Raw genomic sequence first — 21,843 nt, forward strand, 5'->3', positions numbered from 1 at the left:
TGAACAAGAAAAAATACGTTAGCTCTACATGGCAGCAATCTTTGAAACTAAGTTTATTTAAACTACTTAATAGTTGTGATGGATTATTAAAACTAATGCTCTGCTTGTGCATAGCAGTTAATGCTGTTTTTAACTATGAAGCACACTAGATGAAAACGCCACATCTGCCAGTTTTCTTTTTTCCCTCAACATCAGGCTGACAGCAGAAAAATATAATGGCTCTCAAGGGAAACACCAAATTAAAAGCAGTTCTAAACTAATGAATTCAAAGGTGCTCTGTAGAAAATTCAGTTTGGTAACATAAAAATGAACGCAGTTTTTTAATCACATCCCTCCATTTTACTGAATTTCATGGGTTACCAACAAGCCTACTTAATTCCAAATCCTTTTAGCTTCTGTTTCTACTTAAGGTGGGCTGCCTACATAATACGTGCCTGTTTTTTTTTTTAAAGTTGTGACCCTTTTTCTCCCGTCTGAGACGCTGGTTACTGTGATCACTGGGAGAAGTGCTGGGACAAAGCCACCCTCATCAGCTCTTGTTAGACTGACTCAAGTCAACCTGCAGTTCTGTAAAATCTGATTACTAAAATTAGAGATTATTTAAACAAATTATAAATATTCCCTTTGTAAAACACTGTGTTCCAGTTCTACCTCCTTCATGCCTGGGTTTCACTGAGGTCATCTAAATCTCATTCAGACTTTCATTCCTCATCTCTAAGGGCACAAGACTTGGTTACCTTCCACAGCCATTGACTGGCTTTGCATTAGAGAAGACTAAACCCACCGACCACAGGCCCAGCTCTGTTTTCCTTCACATCTATGTAGAAGACGATGGTAATTGAGTTGTAGGAGGAAAGCAGATCAGGCTTCAAAAGGTACTGAGTAAGGACTGCAGGTACATGGTACTGTTGTTCTGTACGGTTACACTAAAAGGAAAGTCAGGCTTTAGGGCTCTACAACAACAACATTAAAACACAAACGTGAGAATGGTCCCACTGTCTCCAAGCTCAGCGTGGAGGGATCAGACAGCACCTCACTGCTTAGGTAGTTTAGGTCCAACAAGGGCATACATGAGAGGCCCCTTGCTGGAGAGGGTGCTAGGGGCAGGCTGTGTGACCTTCCTCAGCCACCTCCTCCTGGCAGGGATGTGTCTGTGTGGGGGAGAAACTGGAAATCCATTACAGCTAGAATCGCAGTTTGCGTGTTGCAGAGCAGTGAAACAATTCGGGACTGTCATTCAGCACTGCGAAGGATGGAGATTTACTGCGCCAGAGTCCACTATGTGCAGATTTCCACAGTCCTGAAATAAGAGACCCCCATAGAAGCTGCTTCAGCTAAGCACCAGATATATTAAAATTTTTCAATTACGTAAAGGGAAAGCGGCCTTCCTTGCTGTTAGTTCTTCCCCACCACATACAAAACAAACATGTGAGATTTATATTAGCTATTGTTAATTTTGGATAAAGCTGTTTATATGAAGAACATAGTTTTCTCCCATTAATAATAATAATAAAAACCCCACAATGCCATTTTGAAATTCTGGACATAGTTTCCCCCCAATTTCAATTGCTCTCGCTCCCTGAGCATTTATCAGCTACCTGATTAGAATTTGTTTCCACACAAACCATTGATCATCAGCCTATTACTAGGCAAATGACAGTTAATTACCCACTACATTAACCACTGGGACCTGAGACCTGCTTCTGCTGCCATCAGTCAACATGATAAATGTGGCAAGTTCAGTAATGCATGGCCAGCCCTGAGCTGCCTGCTATAGTGTGAACAACCCTCAATCTCACTTCCAGGCCCAGGAAAATCTATGGCAATCTGCATAATTACAAGCTCTGGGTTAATAACAGACAAATGATTTGTTGCATCTAAACAAAGTCCTTGGAATGGGCCTGGTCTCCTGTGGCTGCCCGGGCTGCTGTTGTGCCACCGGTGTGCTTCCTGCTACAACGTGCACAAAACAGATCTCCGAGGCTGTATCCTTCCAATTTGTTGCCCTCCAATTTATGGATTCTGCATATGTGATTTTTAATCATTAAAGAACTCTTGAAGCAATATTATCTTAATTATTCTCTGCTGTAACCAGGGAATTAGGCTTCAGATAAAATTTTCTTCTTCTGTGCACTTTCCCTGCCTCACTGGAGGCTCCATCAGTTTTCATCTACACCTGGACTCTGAAATTCTAATGATGAATTATTGCCCCTTTTCCTAAGAGGGCGAACCTTACAAGGGAACATTTTACTGAACTGTCAGCTCACAGACTGAGTGCGGAGATGCGGAAATCTGATCTAATTTACCGCAAAACGATGCATTTGTTAGACTTTCTCCTCAGTTTTGTCCAAGGATCAAGAGATCAGTCAGGAGCCACCTTCATGTACTCCTTTGCACCAGAGTATGTGCATACTCTCTCAACTCTCCATACACCCTTCTGTTTTCCTCCCCTCTTCAAACCTGTTACACAAACAAGTTTCTAAAACGTATAAATTTTACTACAGGAGAAAAGAAATAGTTTCCTGGCAGGTTCTTCTCTGGAGCTGATGCACTGAACTACAGTCTCATGCTTTCTCTATTTTACCAAAAAAAGGGCGAGGATTTCATTTCTACGTAGTACTTTCAAGTCCCTGGTACCATTCTGTACTTTATTTACCATTTTCTCTGTGGTAAGAGAATGCTTAAACTCACTCCTTTCACATCTACTTACAGGTAGTTAGACTACGCCCCAGCTACCTCAGCAGATTAGAAAACTGCTCCTTACTGATTTCACGTAGGAAGAAAGGATGAGAAAATTTCAAGGTACCAGTGCTCTTCCCTTGGTATTCTGAACGAACATCTGAAATCTTATATTTGTACCATACATATAACAACCGAGATTAGAACAATCAGCCACAGCAAAAGCTTTCATTCTTAATGGATTTGACCGGTACAGAACATCCTGCAGAGAGCTAAAAAATGAAAGACATGCAGAAGCCCTTCTACAAACAAACCGAAACCTGACATTTTGAGCAGCAAAAAGTGTGATTAAGCACCAGGCTATTGATTCTACTTTGGTACGTTTACTAAACAGAAACCTGAAGGTTAAGTACTGAGAGATGAGAAAAGGGAAAAAGTTGGGAGGGAAAAGACAAGAAAAAGAGAGGAAAGGAAAAGTGGACAGATATGCAAAAGTGCTAAGACATTGACTAAACGACATTAATACTTATGAGGCATGTACTTTCTAGAGGGACCCAATTTAACCACATTAACACCAATTTCCATCCACTCCTACAGATTTTGGGTGAGTCCCTGAGTAAGGAGGGGGCATCTGGTTCTCATCATTACCTTAGAAATGCCCCATCACACAACTGCACACAACTGCCCCATCACACACAAGTTAGGCAGAACTGCATACGTGCTGAGATGGAGCTGATTTGGGCCACAATTCCCCGTCAAATTACGTGGGACTTTCACAAGCTTTAGGATCTAATGTTGTTGGTTACAGCTGCTCCCACAAGCAGCTCCTTTTTTGCTGTTCTTGTTTGACGACTGTCCTCTGTAAGATCCATTGATTTGCTACCAACAGCACTCTTTTGTCTACTTGAATTTTATATTAAAATGTTGCATGATTTGGATAAGACGTCTGGGTTTCCAGTAGGAGTACAAAATGTCTGTTTGCACATTGGAAAATGAAGGAGAAAAAAACATCTTGAGATTCAGGAATGACAAAGCAGACATTAAATGGAATTCCTCCTGTGGCGCAGTAATTATGGATAGTTTCACATGGTTTCAAATTATTTTTGCTCCTCATTCTCACTACTGGGTTAACTAGGTTCATTAGGGAAAAAATATATATGGGAGCTGAGTTCTAAACCTGCCTTCACCACTAACGGAGTGGGTGACCCTGGCAACTCACTTAATTTTGGTCTCAATTTATTCGTTACAAGGAGGTGAGACCTAATCTTCACATTGTAATATCCCTGCTAGATACTGTTTCTATAAAAAATTGAAATGCTACTTTCAAACCTCTGTTCTTCACAGTGCATGAGGGATCAAAATAATACACACACGCTGTTTTAAATGTAATCAGACATTTACTGAAATAGACAGTCAGCTTTTTTTTCCTAGTAGGTTTGTGTATTATTCAGGATTTCAATTCAAGCTGTATGCACTGAAAGGCAGAATTTGGCCCTTAGCAAATATTTCAGACAGCATAAGATGCTATTTGGAGAAGCATAAAACCACATAAAAGAATCTAAAAGTTAATGAGAGAGAGAAAAAATTATCTAAGGATCTAGATTACAAAGCACATTGAAAAGCGTAGTTTTAGAGAACATGTAATCTTTACATGCTGAGTATTTAGATTGTCAGGTGGAGATTTCTTAGACGTTTCTAAGTGACTTAGGGACACAAGTACTACTGGCTTTAAATAGTCTATATTCTCTTACTTCCCACAAGATATTTTTGAAAATCGTCCCTGTCAAATTGTAGAGAAAAGGAAGCGGGTAAATTTGTCCCACATGCATTTTTATGAATGCCTGGAAAACTTATTTCACTCCCACCCATCCTCCATTCCCTGGAACAGCTTTCTAAACGCTCACTGAAAATGAAACATGCTTCCAGCCAAGAGGAGAGAAGAAGCTGCCCCACTTTGTCTACTGAAGTTAAACCACACAAGTGCAGGAGAAACGGGAGCAGAGAGTACCCATTTACCCTGCTCATCCACAGACCTCCTTACTGCACTCACTGGTATCCAGTAAAAGAATTCTGGTGACTCTGCTTGAATTAACTTTGGTCTAGTAATCAGCAGGGGCCAGTAAAACGGCAACTCCTTAGAAAGAAAGGAAAAAAGTAGGGAACAAACTGAACACAGGAGAAAATGGACACTTTTGAAACAGTTCTGGATAAGCAGTTGCTGCGTATACGTCCCTCTCTAAGTCCCTCTCTTTTGAAGTCTTTTCTTGACAAAACTGGGGTGTCAAAAGAGGGGAATACAATGAAATTGCAAACGAGGATGCTCAACAGATCGAAGCACTGAGCCTTCAACACTCCCCAGCTGCAGGTGAGGCAGCCAGATTTCCATGAGAGCGCAGCTCTTTGGACACCGAATTATTTTAGAGAATGTAAAATCACAAGTGTCATTACATGCGAGGAGTTAGATAACATGGTTTAGATGCCTATCCAAATTAGCTTAAAACCTTGTGCCCAATTTTAGATACTGCAAAAAAGACGAAGAGAAAGAAAAGACAAACAAAACAGTCCAGTTAGTTTAAGCATGTTAAGGAAGGCAATCAAACACAATTGCTGAAGTGTGCTTAAACGTCTACTAAAATCAAAGTCTGATTCAGTGTTTGCCTTGTTTGGTAATGCTGTGAAAAGAGGGTTAGTTTTGCCAAACTAGAGCAGAGAAACCTTTTCACCTCGGTACCCTTCGTTTTATTTTAAAAGCAAACTCAGACACTGAAGAATTAACTTGACATTGAAATATGCTGGTATTCACAACACCGTTTGTAAGGATACCCAGCGCGTGCCACCTGGAAAAGCAGCTCCACTTTGCTGAGAGCAAGCAGCAGAACATCTCTGGGGCCTTTGGTGCTAAAAATTTAAGTTGGTAGCTGGATTGCGGGCAGATGCAAACACGATGGTAAAGCATGGCTGTAGCCTCGCAGCGCAGTGACGTGCTACTTGTCTGAGTGTGTTTTGCTTTCATGTTTGGCTAACCTGGGTATGTGAGTAATCCCATCTGGCTTCGGTTGGTCTGCGTGTGACATTTAGCACTTGTGTATCTGCAGCACGATCCGCACACTGAAGACAGGAGGTAGAAACCTCTCTTAGGTGAAGCTGCTATTTCTCACACCATTCTACTGTATACGCTATCATAGAAGAAAATAATTGCATGCAATCTGAAGCCCAATAGGTAATGCGGGGGGGGGGGGTGGGTTTGTCTTTTTGCACCCAGATTTTATGTATTGCCCTCATCACTGTGAATCGTAATTTAATGTAGCTGAGCCATTCCCCTCAGCGCAGACTTCCAGTTCATTCCATCTGTGCAGAGCAAACTATTTGCCAAACTCTGTCCTGCGCCTGCCGAAGTTCATGAAACCAAGTCTTTTTCTTCTCTGCAGACCGCATGAAAGAATTCTTTATGTAAAATTAACAGGGATAAATTCCATTTTCAAACACCTCAAAACCAGACATTCAAAACAAAATATAGATTTACTTCTATATCCTTTCCTAATTCGGTTATTTGTGTTCTGTGAAACAATCTAAGCTTTCATTTCAAGTAAGTATTACCAGCCTTAATTTTGACTCAAAAAATTTGAAGCGTGACCAGACATAATTGATGTAATATCACTTTTCTAAATCTATAGTTTGAAAAAGCTCTGGGAGGTGGGAATTCTGTTTTTTGGTCAATGGAGTGTTAACTCTGAAGCCTAAATCACACAACTTTAAAAAACCCTTGTTCATCTTAGGAGCAAATATAGCTACATCGTTTATGTCACAGTCTGCTACCTTGTCCCTTCAGTCATGCAGTCAGATCATCAAACTTTCAGTTTGAAGCTAAAATGCAATTTTAAGGAGTATTCTGGTCTAATTTACTATCTGCTTTTAATCAAGTTACAATTTTTTTTTCATTTTAAATTTTCTTTAACCACTCTCATTGACTCAGATGAAAAGCAAGGATGATTGTGCACAGTGCACAATGATCTATGCCTGATATTGTGGAAATAAATTCAAGTTAAAAATGACCTCCCAATGCACTCAAGGCTCTGCTTTGCACCACCACTCATGCATCGTGACATCCTTAAACTTCTACCAGTAAAGTCAACATCAATATTACACCCATTTCTACAAAGCAACCATATAAACTTCATCTTTCTACACATGCTTTACTTTAAATCATGCATATAAATCCATCTACATGCACAGGCTGAATCTAAAAATTTGCGGATACTCAGCTGACATATTTTCATTGTCAAACTCGAGCAACTTAAAAACAAATTTAATGCCCCAACTCAAATGAGAAGAAGAACGCAATATCCCAGGCTGGTTCCCAGGCTGGCGGTGGGTCTAACTGGCACAGCATAGTGGTACAGTTCAGGGTCAGCTAAGTGCTGTGACTGTATCTGTGCAGCACTCCACTGGGGCTAATTAGGTTCATGTCCCAGCTAACTAACTGCTTGCATTGCCACTTAGGTGTGTCTACACTGTTTCCAGATCTGGAAGCTAGTTTGGGGTTCTGTGCCACATGCCGCACAATATGGGTGTCACTCAAGGATGTGCCTGTACCTTTTGGCTGTGACAAAGCAGCATTGTTTGCCACCTGCTCTTCCTTCTTCTTATGTGAAGGAATGATCTCAAAGATGGTTCGGTGGTAACTTGACAAGATTGCTGGGAACGGGTTAGAGGTGAGGGACCCTTAGGGATGACCTTCACTATGGTGCCTACAGGAGAGTCATGCTCGCCTGCCACATGGATGCCGCTCCATGCAGCAGCCATCTGTCCTTGTGGTAATGCCATGAAACTGATGTCAGGTGGTGCAGATGACCTTCAGTCCCTCCTAGGAGGGAACCAGTGTCACCTGCAACATGGATGCGGGGAGTTTGTCACTTGCCCTACAACTCCATATAGTTCTGCATTGCTGCAGAAGAAGCAGAGGTGCTTCTAATGTGCATTTCAGACTCATCCCACACACAAAGAGCTAAATGGGGAAGGAGGGCTCTAGGAAGAAAAGGACCTGAATGAACAGAAAGCCCCCTGATGAGAAGTGGTCAGTCTCCTACCATTTCCCAACAACTCTATTGTTTCTCCAATGACTAAGGAGAAAAGGTCTAAGTGGTGAATATGGAGTTTGCCCCTGGAGATGGGGGAAGGGAAGGAAATTAAGGTACAAATATATAATTAGCTGCCTAACGTGAGGGACATAAAACATAGACGTTTTTCATTTTGCCCCAGAGGTGACTGAGAATGCAGAACCTCTGGGTAAGAAATCAATGCACAGACTGTCAGGTAAATACATATTGAAATAGAAGTGGGGGGTAAGTTAATAGTTCTATGAGGTCATATAATAAAGTGTATAGTTCTTTCATCAGCGCTGTGAACAATGCAGTTACTGTGTTTCTCCCCTGGTGTAATAGCAAAGACGTTGCTAGACTCTGAAAATAAATTATGCCATGCTTTATTAAATGGTAAACAGCTGTTCCAGCCACAATACAGCACATGCTAATTGAAGAATGCCTTAAGCAGTCCTGTAATAAAAGGCTTTTAAGAGTTGGAGAGGAAAAAAAAAAAAAGCCAGCATCATGACAGACTTACTATCATGGGTTCCCTTAGTTAAAATTCAACACATGGGTCATTCAAGGTGAGAAGTATATTCTGGGAGAAGATCTACAGTAATGAACATTTAAGAATCATTAGCAGGCTCTTTCATGCCATGATGCTGTAGGCAAAGACATGCTTAGGTAGGAAGTACAGCCACAAGGTTCTCATCGTGTTTCCATGTCTTGTTTTGCTAGGAGATATGCACCCAGGAATACAACAAATGTGCGGGAAGAGTTGCTTTTTCTGAGGTGGTGAACCCCAGCCCAGAAACCTCACCACTCGTGGGAATCACCCTGGAGATTTTGGCAGAGAATGAGCACTGTGGTGAGAACTGTAAAAGAGCATACATATAGCAGACAGAAGACTCTACGTGGCATCGTGAGGCCCAAGCTGGCAACATTCCCCGAGCAGGTGTATCGCCTACCTCCGCAGAGACCCGGCCCCTCGTGCCAGCCTGGTTCTGTCAAGCTGAGGAGGTGTGCTGTGCCCGGCGGTTATCAAAGGGGCTACGAGGCATGCCAAAGTACGGTCATTTTTTTCACATTAAGAGGTTCATGATGCAAGTTGGTAGGGAACATAAGTCAATGTTTAGAGCAGGGAAAAAAAGTCTTCATCCCTCGTCCCTGCACTACCTTGTTAAGCGGCCTTGTGCAAATATCCCCCTTTTGCACCTCAATTTTCCCATCTTTACTTTACATTAAAAGGACAACAGGAAGCTTGGTGTGCAAAAGTCCCTTAAGAGCCCTGAATGATAGCTACTATGAAAAATATAAATGTATTTAGAGCAGCTACTCACTGACATAAGCATTTGCCCAAGAATGACATTCAGATATATGGTACTCAGACTACCACACACCTGCTTTCTGGAAAATTGCTCACAGAGCTAAACTAGATGTGTGTGTGTGTGCATGTGTGTAAGCGTGCGTGTAAAATAAAAATAGCAAAATAGTTCCACAGGAGAGAATAAAAAGGAAGAGAATCATGTTTTCCATACTATACAACACAATAATTTCTTGTCCTGTATTTGGAATTTCTCCTTTTTAAAAACCACTGTAAGATAAGTGCTGCGCGGTGAGGAAGAAGATTTTTTTAAAAATGTTTGCAATAAGCAAAATGCTTAGAAATTAGGAAAAAGGATGTGCGTCAATCCATTAGATATTATGCAAATATTTCTTTCTGCTCATACAAATCATATGATGCGCTTGCAAATTCATGCAACAAAGCGGTGGTTTAATAGAACCGCTCTTCCTATAGAAATGGAAACAGGTAAAGTTTTTCCTTCATTGGACCATGTGAGCATTTCCTTTATAAATAAAAGCTGCAGTATCTAAGGTATTTCCTTTGTTGTGTCACCTTTAGGACTTACTATTTGAAGTATTCCATTGAAATGGCTATGCTCTGCACAGTGTTCAGAATTTTAAGTAAAACCTTAAACAGTTACAAATCAAAGCATCAGGGTACTTTGAAGAAGCACATACACTATATACATCGCATTTTGCATGCATATGCATTGCTGATATCTATATATCATCGACACATTCACAAAAACATTACAGCTTTGGAAAAAATATTTCAAGCAAAATATAAACATTTGAATGACGATTTAAAAATAATATAGTTTCCAAGACTCGGATTTCAGCATATTTAGGGCTGGTTCTAGAAGTAAGCTTTCAAAATATGTCAGATTCTGAGACAAATTGCCATGACATTTTTCTGGCATTAGCCCAGTTGTTTCAATAAATATTGCAATAAAATAAGAAGGTGCATTAATTAAATGATCACAAATAATCATTATTTTCTCTTACATATTTATTAAAGCGTTTAGGTTTTAAGATATTGCTATTTTTACACCTGCATCTGGTTTTATAGTTTCTTCCCCACTCCCTGTGATATTTGCTCCTCTTCTAAAAAGAATGGTTGAGGAAATTCTGTGCCAATGTCTCACTCAAATTTATAATTAATGTAGCAGAAAATCATATTTCTAATTAAATAAAACTGAGCATGAACTGAGGCAAATGCTAGAAGCATTATAAACAGTATAAAGTTAGCGGAGGAACAAAATCGCAAACAATGAGCAGGTAATGTAACTGCATATATTAGAAACATCTCAATTATTACATCCACAAAGGCAGAACCTAAAAAGCTGCATTTCATAAGAAGGTGTCATGTTGACATATATTGCTCATTAAAAAAGGTGCCGTTTGTATATGGGTTACTATTCTTCATATGCATGAATACTGGTAACACATTGTGGGAAAGGAAAGCCCTTGAGATTTTGTGTAGTTTGAATATTTAATGTAACAATAGTTTGCTCCCTAATAAAGAAAGGAAAGAAATTTGGGAGACGAGGACATAAATTTGCCTATTTATTGTTTTACACTGGCTGCAGCTGGGTATCGGCACCCCTTGTATCCCTCTCCAGATCTGCCGTTAACATTAGTGACTGCTCACAGTGACTGCTCTTTAACCCAAACCACAGAGACTACAAATGGAAAGCTCCCCCTGTCCCCTTTTTAAGCAGAAAATACCAAGCGGTGTATATAATATTCGTATATAATATATATATGTGTACCAACCTACTAGTTATCTCTGCTTACACGCCGGCTGTCAGGAAACTGTCAGCTGTGAAGGCGATAAGGTGGGCAGTTTAAAGAAGATATCGAAGCCTTAAGCTTCTTAATGTGCCACGAATCAATCCCATGAAAGCAAACAACTTGAAAAAGGGTTATATGTATTTAGGAAATCTCTCCGCTCCCCTCGCCTTCGCCGGAGCCGGAGCTCTCTCGCGCTAGAGTTTTCTCACCCTAATGACCCCTGAAGCGGCCCGGAGGGATTGTGAAACAAGGCCGTTACAGGAGGCAGCTTGCTAATTGAGAAGTTGATCGGGGGGAGAGGGATCCTGCTTTACCGCGTTAAGTGTCCAAATCAAGCATGACTAGATTGACGCCGCCAAATCGCTGTCTGGAGGCCACTCCAAGCCAGGAGCAGCAGGGCTTTTCACACCTGATAGGCCCCCGCTCTATCTACATCAAGCCGCATTAAGAAAGGGATGTATTACAGGAGTGGAGCCCCTTAAGAGCGCTGCCCGTGCCGGCTAATTGCCGCTCCCCAGCCTTCCTACAAGTAGCAAACATGGCCCGGCTGTTGGTGGCACGCCTTGCCGGTTCCCCCCGGCTTACACGGCCCACCTTCCTCTCCCCTCCGAAAAATCAGATGGGTGCGCTGTCAGATCCAAGGGAGCAATTAGAAGAATTAATTCTTTGTTCTGTGTGGAAAGATTACGCGGAAAACTGGGGCTATGGGGGAGCTTTAGTGGCGTGTGGGCCTCCAGCCGTTGCCTCCCGAGGCCTGCGGGACGGGGAGGGTGAGGGCCCGACACTGAGGCGGGAGGACTCAGCACACAAAGGCCCATAAAATGGTGAACTCCCCGGCGTTTCAATCACGAAGGGATGCCGAACTGTCTTTGACACCCCTGAAAATCCCCCTCATCAGCAGTTTGATCAAGGTGACGGAGAGAGTCTGGGATTTAATCCCGTCTAGGATTAAAACTCAACAGTTCCTGCCCCACGGCCCCCAGCCTGCAGCTACTTTGAAAGGGCATTTCTTATTTTCCTTTACCGTCAGGAGAGGCAGCCACAATGTGGTCAAGGTTGCCTTGTCAATTTAGCTGTTATTTATGTAGAACAGGGGGCCTCCTAAACTGTACCGAGGTAAAATTTAAACTGAGGAGAAAATGTAGCAGTATGGGAGCAGTCAGCCTCTGAAACTCAGTCACAGTCAAACACTTAGGAGGACATTTTAAAAGCATGAGTAAATTTTTTCGTAAACGGTATACATTGTTGTATCACGATATGAAAGCATGCCCTATAGTAGGATTGTCAAATTCAGACTTTATATCTCTTCATATACTACTTAGATCTAAAATAGGACTGCTCAAAGTCAGGGCATAGCATGGTAACACGGTTTAGAGGAAAAACCATTGGAGAGAGACTACAAGGCATTATATGGATAATATTTCCCTGTTTACTTTGAAATTGCACTAAAAACCTGAGATAGCCTTTGTTTCTCAGAAGAAAAATACTCACCCTCCCATACCCGCTTTTGCATAAACCCATTTTCCCCTCTGAAACTTGGAGAACATTCAGTGAAAAATATCTATCTATGGCTTTAATAAGGCTTTAATATGGCTTTTTTTAATAAAAGTATGAAGGGAGAATAGTAGAGAAAAAAACCTCAAAAGCATCAATACAAATTATTACATGAGAAATGGCATCTAGCTGCAGGTCACATATACTGTATATATTGTATTACACACCGACTATCACATAGTTTTAAATGGGTGTCATCAAATTACATCTCTGGCATGACAACAGATAACCGCAAAGATCAGGATGAAATCCTCCTCCAACTGCAATACCCAGCAAATCTTGAAGAGCTTGGCAAAAGTTGGCTCACTCGCTCTGTTTTGCCGCCCTCCCCCTGAAACTGGTTCCCCCACGCCTGTTGCCGGATACCAGATATGTCGGATTAAAACCGTATGGCAAATCCAGTGTTCCCAGGTATCACTCTGGAGAAGGGGAAATGGGAATTTTGTTTGGTTTCTGCTGCTGTTATGACTCTGAGCCACTGAAGATGAGCTGATATTACAGCTTATCCCTTGCCTGCCTGTTGCGGCGGTCAGCCGCAGACAGCACGGCAGGCAACTGCTGCAAGCACAGACAAGCTTAAGTGATGGTGAGAGATAAGAGCGCGGAAAAGTATGAATGAAGCCATCCTGTTCCACCTAGGCATGGGAGCAGGTAAATTTATCCTGCTCTGGACTATTTCTGTGATATTCCAGGGCTGCCTTGCTTTAGGGGAGATGCAAGGTAAGAAGGGGCTGACAAAGTTGAGGAGGTGTGTTACCACTATGGTTTGAGTGAGGGAAAAGAGGCAGTTCTGAATTGGTCACAGTATTTAATGTGCTCTGCCCAGCCCAGCAGTCCCTTTGCCCTCCCTGTATGTACTACATATATGTGGCTAGTGCATACATCCCCGGATGTGTTTCTGGAAGAGCGTACACTCTGCCATGCGAGCAGCGGGGGGTTCACTTTTAAAAAGTAAAGTGCTGCCTGAATATAAACTAACAAGCGAGCAATGTGGGAGAAGGCACCCTTGGGAGGAGAGACACGGTTGGCTGTAGGCATTTTCATGCCCTTCCTCCAAAACTGAGGTCACTCTGAGTTTGTGAGTGCATCTCCCCCTCCCTGGGGAAGTATCTTCTGCCGCACGAGCAGCAGAGCCCAGTTAGATCTGTCCCAGCACCTGTACCAGCTGCTGTTGCTCCAAAAGGTATCCAAAAAATATTTGACAGACACACACTCCCGCACATCCCTACCCACTCGTAACCTTAAAGCGAGAGAAGTCTGGCAACACTGTGGGAGTATTCTCCATTTTCCTCCACCTTTTAGAGGCCTTTGTGTTGGTGCAGAGAAGATTTTAGATGCTGTCAAACCAAAAAGGAGTCACTACTGCTCCATGCCATTGCTGGTGACTAGATTGAAGCACAGTTAAGCAGAGGATCACATCTTCTATATATCTGCTCCCATATTGTAAAGTACAAGTTCCAAAATAAAGCAACTAGAAAAACAGGACGTAGTAAAAATAACAGAGATGCCTGCCTCAGCCTTTTCCACCTTGTTTCCACTGGCAAAACACAGGCCATTAGACAAAACGCTAACCTGGATTGCAGATCTTGTTTCTTCCTCCTTACAACTGTTCATTCCTTTGTCTTCCTCTGTTTCTACCTCATTCTACTCATTTTCCCTCTTTTTTATTGCTATTTCTTTTATTGTTACCTTTCTTTACTACCTCAGGCTTTTCCGTTTCTGCCAGGTCTGTTCCTTGTTGTACACCACTCTCACTTGATATATTATATTTTTGTGTAGACCCTGAGCCAATTCACCATTCCACCCAGGTTTCAAGTCTCATCTTCCACTGGAGTTCATTTTTCTTCTCACTCCGGTTACATTTCAGAAATGAAACTTCATGTGAACTGTAGCGACGGGTTTCCAATGCTTCAACTCGGCTAGTTGCCACCATTACTGAGGATTTAAAGAAATATTTGGCATGGTCACCATGGCAAATTTAGGGCATCTTCCATTGATATATGGTCTACCCTGCCTTTCCCATCACCCATGCGGTTAGATGGGAAGAGTTTGCCCACAAATGTAAATGTACCTCAGTTGAGGCTAAATGTCTCCATGATTTGGACAAGGCAGCCATACAGCTGGTGAGATTATCACAACATCAGAGAGCGAGTCATGCACATGTCTCTGGGCAGGGCTAACGGGGAAGAACAAACAACCCCTCGTTAGCAGAAGCAGTTGACAACCGAGCTCCCCCCCCATCTGCTGCTTACAGCAAGACCAGAGGAAATGATGCTGCTATCACAGCAGCTTCTTAGTAGCTTAAGAAGTGAGTTTAAAATCCTTACTAAGGATGATGCAGTGGTAGATGAAGCAACGGAGGCGTCTTTCCCTCTTTATAGCCAGCTACTACTTGTAAAAACTGTAAGGGAGGGGATGAGGACAGGACCCCTTAGAAAGGTGCCCACCAAAAGCTCACTCATGAATGCAGGAAGAACGGTTACAAGGAATAATACTGTTTAAAATTGCTGTTGTAACTGGCTACCCTACCAGACCAAGTATACACATAGACCCAGGCAACACACAAGAAGCTAGGGAAGGCCTGAGCTGCCTCAGTGTTTACCCCCCCACAGCATCGGTTATTCCTCATCTCTTGAATAAAAAATTGTCATATAAGTTGACCTTAGGACTTTTGGGGTATAACTCTGGATTTTGAGATACAGACAGCTAAAATTCACAGAGGTTTCCTATGTCTGAATTCTTTGGAAATCTAGCCCCAAGCTCTTCAGTTTGATGTGGTTAATTTTATTATGAGAGGGTAACTTGAGTTGATTTTGATTAAAAAAAATGAAAATTATCCTCCTTACAGACATGCACGTAAAGGGGAAAATAATAAGGCCAAAGCTCTTCATGCTACATTTTAATTGAAGCTGTAGAAGTATTAATCAGAGGGCAGGGAGACATTTCAGAACACTCAGTTACAGCATCAGATACGAAGTACACCCAAGGCCAGCTCTGCACGGCAGGACAGATAGCGAGCCGTGCAAACAAATGCCGTGGCAATAGCACAAGCCCAGTCTACCTGCTAGACCCAGCAGTCCTCCAGCAGAGTACAGGTAGATGAGGTCTGTGTGCAACCACCGCTGGGCAGGGATTTTGTTACCCGCTGCCCCACACAAGTAAAGGCCATTTTTTCCTCTGTGACTCTGCCCAAAAGTTCCATTAAGGGATTTTCCCATTATTCAAGTATTAAGTTGACCTGAAATTCTCAAGGGATTACTTGTACAGATAATAGCCACAAATTCTGCAGTGTATACCCCACGTATCCGCTGATAAATCCATAGGGGTAAGAGGTGCTATTTCTGACTGAGATGACCAAAAAACCTGCAGGTATAAATAAGGTAATATTTCTACAACCCATGCTTGTACAAATACGGGTTTTCTGCTCACAGGAGACTGTTTTATTATACTGATACAGCATATTCCTATTAGGAGTATTTTGCCAATATTGTATGTCAATATTCCTAGACGTGCAAGTTTTCATAGTGTTGAATATTCCTAAATTTTATGAAGAAAAGATTGCAGACTTCAGAGGGATGAATCATATCCACATTGATTTCCTGGATCGGGCTGTGTGTTACCACACTGTAGAAGTCTGTCTAGAAAAAAAAAACTATGCAAAAATGTAACAAATGTCTGATACCAGGGAGAAGTGCTTTGTCCTAATGAAAAAGCCTGCTTGTTAACTAGCCTTTACTTAGCATTTTTTAGTTTTATTTAGAGTGTTCCCACAGGCCTATTTAAATTCCTCTACTCTTAAAAATAATTAAAGGGTATGTTAATTACCTAAGATATCTCAATTCATAGATTATAAACTGTAGGAAGAAAAAAAAAACATAGTCTGGAGTAATAATATGCAGCATATTGCAGCTACAGATATTTTCTGTAGATCATTGCTCTACAGTTCCATAGTCTTCCATATTTTCTATTTATTTCCAAAACAGATGCTTCTTTTCAGCTTATTTTGATTCCAAATGATTGTCCAACAAAGAAGGGTTTCATATGACACCAAATAATATTTATTTACATAATCATGGCATCTCTGAGCAGACCTAAAATTCAAGAATCGGTGAATACTTCAGGAAGTGCAGGACAGAAATTCACATTTGCAGCTGAATTTGTTTCAACGGTGTAAAAGGCTGTTTTATAGTCACTGAATACTTGCCAACAGCTCAAGTAAAATGCTTCCTGGCACAGAAGTTAGTTGAAATTAAATATTACACATTATCCTTAGAATGATGGTTTTTTTCCTACTAAGAAAGTAGGTACCACTATCAGGTCCTCTCGATTTTAAAAAAAAATAAATTAGAAAATACTACGTTGGGCAAATTAATTCAATTTAAAATTCTGAGATTTCTCATACTTAATCAACTAACGGTATGTAGAATAGGAACTGGAACATATCTGAGTTTTCTGTCAAATTCAACATCTGCCAAGAACATTGGGAATAGAAAGGGGAGAAGGAGAATCACAGATCAAGTTTATGATTAGTGTACTTATTGCTTTTATAGAAGGTGATCTAAAACTCACTGATTTGAATAACAGGAAAAAACCCCACAGGTTTATTCCTAGGGTGATATATTTTTTTTTTTTTCCCCACAGCATCTGCAACATTATTAAGTTCCAGTGAGAGAGTACAGCATTTAAAGTTAGGCAAAATTCTGTCTCCCTATGCCCGACCCCTGCCCCTGAACTAATTATTGTGGACAGGCTTAGGAAGAGGAGGAGACCCATCTTCCAGAGGAGAGGGAGGTATGGTAATAACCCTGCGAGTGATCACTTATAGCGCTAAACAAACAGACAGAAGTCATTCTGCGAGTCCTTTCTTCTATGAAGCCGTGGCAGGAGCGACCACGCAGAAGTGTTGCACGGGCCTCATGCACTAACAAGAATTGGTGGAAGCATTTCCCGGGGAGCCACAATTACAGCGCTGATGGAAACACACACCAGCCTCTGCAACGTCACCTCCACACAAGTACTATCTGGTATATAAAATAGATTCACAGTAAGAGCTCCGTGTTTTACGAGGGAAAAAGCTTGTATTGCTATATCATATCACTACATCATAAGCATTTCTCCAATAAGTTGTATAAATTTTTAATCAAGCAAATACTCTTATTGAGCCCAGTAGGTTCACTTGTACTAGGAAGACTTACAGGGCTGGCACCAAATGAACAATAGTCATAATCCTTTTTCTCTCTTTTTTGTTTGCACGTGTGTGTGTAGAAGAGGAGTATATCTACATGATAGAAAAGAGAAAACATAAAACCATGTCTAAAATAGTTTAAAAAAAATTATTATTTTTTTTGGTCTCTACACAACAGATCATCATTTTCTACCAGTTCTCTTGTCATTATAACCATGGATCTTCTCTGGTGACTTCTCTGGCATTACCATATCTCCTGACAGAACCAGTTGTGTAGCTTTTTCCAATTCCTGCACTACTTCAGACACTACCATCATTTCCTACATCTCCTGCGGAGGCACAGTGAGGGACCCACACAGGTCTCAGCAATGTGCCTGGCACTATTCGAGCACAGCGCCATCGCCAAGAATTTGAAATCAAGGCACAGGACAATCACAGGTGAAATCAACAAAAATAGGGAAAGCACAAGAAAGTGATTAAAAATAAAGAATTATTCTGATTGGGGTGGTAGGCACTGTGCACAGTGCACCAGCAGTTTAATTATGTGTAAGTTGTAGGAGGAGTTCTCCAGCTATTTTCCATGGTGGTTCTTAACCAACCTTTGCATTTTCGTCTTCCCAGCACCTCCTCATTCTCTGGAAGTGAAAAGATGTTGAAATATGTCAGGAATGTATGTTCACATGTTCTTCTCAGCTGCTGATCCAATTTCACAATGAACCCATCTACTGTCTTTTTTCCTCTTAGTACTTATTTGGGTCGTTTTCCAACACTCACTGGCAACCTTTCCCCATGGCAGAGTGGTTCAACAGCTGGCCAGATGTGAGACTGATAGAAAGTTTAATTGCTACTTTTAGGGAAGGGGCAGCTATTTTAAGTCAGACAGGGGGCCTTCCCAGCTCAAGGAGAAGGAGGTGGCCGTCAGCCTGTCCTCTGTTATTTTAAAGATTATTTCAGCCAGCCCAGACCAGTTCTGAAACTGGTCACTGGGGGAAAAGAGAAGGTCAATCTAATGGAACAACACAATGTTTTTTTATGTAATTTATGCATTTTATCTGCATCACACGAGTGTGCTATATTATTGTCAGCTGAGCTGGAAACCTGTCCGTTCTACGTACACTTTAGAAGAACATTCTGCATGTTCAAATCTATAGTTCTATCTAATTTCTCTTTATTTGAGGTTTTATAAAAAAAAAAAAAAAAAAAAGGTATTTTGTGATTATACTTGAACTAGTTCTTCAACTACAGTGGCCACTACTATAAAAGGAAGCTGTTCTTAAAGGGGCTATTCATCCAAAAATGTATATATATTTTTTTTAAATAAAAGTTTTTGTAAAAATCTAAAAATTCACTGTTGGCACAGCGTGTGTGAGACAGAGAATAAAAAAACCCCTACAGTTAAAAATTATACTGAAATATTGAGTAATTACAATGCAGAGTGGAACACCCACATATTGCAGAATTCAGAATCTGCCAGTAAAATTGACTACAAAACCAAAATTGGCTTTGTTGACTTTTATCGCCCTAATCTGCGAGAAATGTAAAAAGCAAACAAAGAGGAAAAGTATTAATAGCAAAAGAAAACTGGATTTGAGACTTATGTTTGTAATAAACAAATCACTTGCAACAGAAATATTTCTTTACAGTATGCAGTACAACTTAAATTTGGCACCACCTCTTTCAAACTCTATTGAAATCTTGTGTAAAATGAATATTTAGCTTCAATAATAATTTATTAACTTGAAGGTTTAGCAAGTATTTAGGCCTTGCTACCACAAAAATATGAGTGATGCCTACCCATTGCCATCACTTAATACAATTATATACAATTATAGATATAGAACCATCTCCAGGTTCAGAGTCCAGAATTCAGAAATCTTCAAAGGACAACTCCTAAATGTACCTTAAAAGGTACCTACGGGCTTGGAACATTTTTGCAGGGGCGTTGTGGTGGAGGTAAACAATTAATTCATACCAACATTAAGTGTTATATTATGGGCAATCTTCAGGAATATGATTGTGTTATTGGATAATTATTTCAGTTCTTTTTTGCATTGTGGCGAATATATTAGTTTTACCATCAGGCTGGGTAAAATGTTCTTTTAGTAAATGAAATGAGGCTATTACATGGGGGAAGAGGAATAAGTGAGGAACAACAAAAAATTAAACTTCTCATTATTTTGATGGGAAAAAAGTGACTTTCTTCCTGCACTATTATGACCATTTATTGTTTGTGATTTACTTGTACTTGATGATCAAACATAGTTAATGAAAAATATAGTATTTTCTTAGGTGGTATCAGAGAATTTTCCTCATGTTTTTCCATTTAAAATAAGCATCTGAATAACTGTTCACTTTTAAAAAATTACTTAACATACATGTTCAATTGCTCTTTCATTTAATCCCTTCAATTCCTCTCATTCCTAGAGAAGATTTTGGTTTGATGAACACAGAAATAGCATGACATTCTACAGCAATAAGGAGGAGCCCGGAAAAAGACCCCATCTCCTATTTTAAGTGTAAAAACAAGTGGTCATATCTTTAAGAGGGCTGGCCAGATTTTCTAAAAGTCTCCAAATAAGGAGCTGGCCTCTGAGCATGCCGCCTGTTAAATCTGAAAGCTCTGTCTGCATTAATAGTGTTTACTCAATCCGAAAACCACATTTGTACAGCCAGGATACCCACTCTGGTGCTGCCTTTACTAGACCGTCCGCGTACGCCAATGTCACCATGCATAACCCAGACCCAAACCCTGCTGGGGAGTGCTCTTTTGAGCTCCAAGGGCTCAGACACACACATTTGTACACTTTACTGAATCTATTGGTTACCAGTATAACACTGTTTATCTTCTGCACAAGCCAAGTATTTTCCATTTACCTTTTAATGTTTGAGAAGTTTAAGCTTCTTCACCAAGGAACAGAAGTTGCGATTCCAGTAAGAAATTGCACAAGGCGGATACAAAAAAATGACTTGTTGGTGCCCCCTAGACTGACACACATTGCGAATTTGCAATTTGCAATTAGAAATTTGCAATGAAGAAATGGGAAGGAGCAAATAAATTCTAGATCAAAATTAGTGACTAAAAGTTTGACCACTATTAAAGCAAACATCTGACAATTTAACTGTACAAGGTTAGCCAGCCAAATACAATACAGTATATTTGCTCACATCAGTAAACTGTTAATCTCGATATGCTTCTAAAACCAAAGAAAAATATGGAGGAATGCACAAAGTGATTCAAATTAACCAGGTCTCACTATTCATTTTATGAAAAGCACTGGGCGTGCCTTGCATCCAAAAGCGACAATTTGTTATGCACTGTAGTGCTACAGCGCTCCACAGCATAACTAACTGTTTAAAAATCTGAAGCATTCCTAAAATGTTTCACTTAAACATTTCTGCAATAAAATCTTATTGAACTGTTGCTTTTATTAATTTTTTACACACTAGAGACCAAGGGATGCAAGTTTGATTTTTTTCTTTTCTCTTTTCTCCCTCCTTTTTTAAAAAAAAAACAACTTTACCTACTACTAGCAAATAAACTATCTCTCTTTTTTTAATAAAACCATGGCCTTGAGTTTTGGCCCCTTAATAGTAGCCTACATGGTCGACTACCCTTGGTGTTAAATTTTCTTAAATTGTATTTCTGTCAGTATATCATTTTTTTAAGCAATGGACCCTATAATAGCAAGCTCTGTTCTGTCAGGAGTACATTTTAACAGCATGACACAAGTATTTTTCACTACAGGAGACAAACAATGATATGTATTACATGCAGTAAACATTGCCTTTGGTACATAGGGTTCTCTTAGCATTCATCTGTCTAAAATTTCATTGTGTCCTGCACGGGGAAAAAACCCTGCCTCTCATTAACTATTGCCGAGGGCTGTAGGTTTGTAAAGTGCCAACAATGCATTGTCACATTTCTCACAAAACAAGGGCTTGATTGAATATTACAAGAACGGTAGAAACCCAGCAAGGTGGATTAGGGGATATTTTAATAGTAAAAACAAAATAACAAGCCTTTCACTGAGCTGCTTAACTAACAATCGTGTAACCATTTTTTTTTTTCCTTAAAAAAAGGCCAGTCTCCCCAAAACAAGCAGGAACAAGAACTTTATAAAATAAAGATGTTTTGCACTTAAAATAACAGGGGCCTAGCAAGAGGAGAAAAATGGCAATTTTTGTATGTGAAATGCACCCAACCCT

At 40.5% G+C, this 21,843-nt stretch overlaps 1 protein-coding gene across 7 annotated transcripts in view; it reads right to left on the reverse strand.

Annotated features, from left to right (window-relative positions):
* The window catches only part of LMO3 (LIM domain only 3), a 59,954-nt gene that overhangs the window by 11,061 nt on the left and 27,050 nt on the right, over positions 1 to 21,843 (reverse strand). The gene's annotated exons all lie outside the window — the stretch shown is intronic.

The sequence above is a fragment of the Larus michahellis genome, chromosome 1 (assembly GCF_964199755.1).
Source record: "Larus michahellis chromosome 1, bLarMic1.1, whole genome shotgun sequence".
Lineage (NCBI taxonomy): Eukaryota > Metazoa > Chordata > Aves > Charadriiformes > Laridae > Larus > Larus michahellis.